The sequence below is a fragment of the Galeopterus variegatus genome, unplaced genomic scaffold (assembly GCF_000696425.1).
Source record: "Galeopterus variegatus unplaced genomic scaffold, G_variegatus-3.0.2 Scaffold1251, whole genome shotgun sequence".
NCBI classification, from domain to species: Eukaryota; Metazoa; Chordata; class Mammalia; order Dermoptera; family Cynocephalidae; genus Galeopterus; species Galeopterus variegatus.
The window spans coordinates 334165-337074 of record NW_007727362.1 but is presented as its reverse complement, the minus strand read 5'-3'; positions in this window follow the sequence as shown (position 1 = coordinate 337074).

Sequence of the window (2910 nt, the reverse complement as noted above, 5' to 3'; positions counted from 1 at the left end):
GAATTAAAGGATACAAACCTCATCTTGAAAGGGTCTACAAGCTACTGAAGCAAGATTACTTTGAAAAGGCCCACAGAAAAATCCTGGGGGCACAGTTGAAGAATATTGGACAATTGAAGTGACAATTGAAATGACACAACAACAAAAGAATGACAATCAGAATGTCACAATTTGTTAACATCAATTCTGGATGACCAGGAAAAAAGGGCAGTAATGCACTAAAAATTCTAAGAAAAGATGATTTTCAATCTATAATTCTATAGCCATTCATGTTACATATCAAATATAAAGCACAATAAAGACATTTCTAGACACACTAAAGGCTCAGAAAATTACTTTCACGGTAATGCACTAAAAATTCTAAGAAAAGATGATTTTCAATCTATAATTCTATAGCCATTCATGCTACATATCAAATATAAAGCACAATAAAGACATTTCTAGACACACTAAAGGCTCAGAAAATTACTTTCACAGATCTTTTTCTTGAGAAACTATCTGACAATGAAGTTCACCAAAAATATGGGAGATGAAGTAAATAGTAGAATAGTCCCCTGGCCATCTGTGGTTTCACTTTCCATTGTTTCAGTTATCTGTGGTCAACCCTGATCTAAAACACTGAATGGAAAATTCCAGAAATAAACAATAAGTTTTAAACTACGTGCCATTCTGAGCAATATGATGAAATCTCATGCTGTCCCATTCTGTCCCTTCTTCATCATAAGAAGGATAGGTTTAGTACAATGAGATATTTTGAAAGAGAAAGTAACATTATTTTTATTACAGTATATTGTGATAACTGTTCTATTTTATTATTGTTGTTAATATCTTACTGTACCTAACTTATAAATTAAACTTTATTATATGTATGTACATACAGGAAAAAGCATAGTATACAGGGTTTGGTACTACCTGTGGTTTTAGGCATCAATGGAGTTCCCTAAAATTGACAAGAAATAACAGTATATTGTTTATGATTATTTAGGTAACAATCAGAACAAACAGCTAAAAAGAGTAAAAAGTAGCTGCCTATAGGAAGTTGGGAAGCATTAGAAGACAAGGTACTGCTGTTCACAATAAACCTTTTAGAACTACTTGATTTTCTGTTTTAACCATGTGCATATATTATTTTGGTACACTTCCACCTTCTAATTTTAATAAAAAATTAAAAAGTAAATGCATAACATGCTGTGATGCTGTATTACTAATAGTTTTGATCTTAATTTTCAGTTCTGCTTGATCTTTGCCTGACATTTGAAATAAGGAATGTGTGCAGTTATGAAATATCATGAGTGATTCATCCTTGAAATAAACATTTTCTATTACTTATCTGTTAGTTTTCTGAACTAGTTTAATTGAAGAATATTATGCAAGAAGAGATGTTCAAAAACTATTACATTGGCCGGTTTGCTCAATTGGTTAAAGCATGGTGCTGATAACATCAAGGTCCAGGTTTCAATACCTGTACTGGCCAGCTGCCAAAAAACAAAACACAACAATGGGGCCGGCCCATGGCTCACTCAGGAGAGTGTGGTGCTGATAACATACCACACGTGGCCAAGCCCACGGGTTCGGATCTCATATAGGGATGGCTGGTTAGCTCACTGGGTGAGAGTGGTGCTAACACCACCAAGTCAAGGGTTAAGATCCCCTTACCGGTCATCTTTTGAAAACAAAACAAAAAAACCGCAACAAAAAAGAATAAAAAAAACAAGCTACTACATCTATAACTAATTAATTGTAACTTTGGATGTTCTCAATACCTTGCAACCAAAAGAAAATGTAAAATTAAACTGGATGCTAAGACAGATAACTGCAAAGACTAGTGAATTTTAATTTTTTAATGATAATCACAAAAGTTCCAATATTTTTATCACCTTAAGTCAACTTTTCACATTTGAACTGATATAAAATTCATACTATAAAATTCCCAAACTGATATATTATTTACAAACAAATCCATTTACTTTCCATAGCATATATAATCTTTCCACAGAAAGTGATATTCTGGGGGATATATTCAGATTCTGCTTAGATTACTATCTTTTAGACAAAAAAAAAGTCAAGATCCTCTGAGAACAGTATGGAAGGCCTGAGGAGAGCTCCTGTGTCTCCTTAGTGTGGAAGCACTGGGAAGACTTGCAGAAAAATGCCAAATACAAGCAGAGTTTTCTGACATTATATTATCTCCCAAATAACGAAAACTACTGTCACAAGATTAATTGCATAGTTGTGAGAGTCGTGCAAAAATCTTGTTACTGCTTCACATGCACAAAACCCAATTTCTTTATGACCCTAAAGAAAATATCATTGAGATCCACTCAATTTTTTCATTAATGATTTACCCTTGTGACTTACTGAGTCAGTATAAACCTTTTAGAACTAAAAAGTTCTAAAACCTTTACAGTAAAGTATACAGCATTAATATCTTTTAGGAGATGTTTGGCCATGAGTTGTATTGATAAGAGAGATTCTGTAGATACAAATATCCATCATTTGCATTAGGCTGTATTTGGTATGTGAACATTTTTAATGTTAGTTAAAAACTCTCTCCCACACACCTACAGTCATATGATCTTTGACAAAGGTGCCAAAGCCTATACACTGGGGAAGAGACTGCCTCTTTAGCAAATGGTGCTGGGAGAACTGGATATCAATATTCAGGAGAATGAAACTAGACCCATACCTTTCACCATACACTAAAGTCAACTCAAAATGGATTAAAGAATTAAATATACACCCTGAAACAATAAAACTTCTTCTTTTTTTTTTTGTCTTTTTTCGTGACCGGCAACAGATCGCAACCCTCAGTGTCGCGCCCGTACCGGACCGGGACCAGCAACGGGATCGCAACCCTCGGTGTTGCGCCCATACCGGGGACCCGCAACAGGATTGCAACCCTCGGTGTCG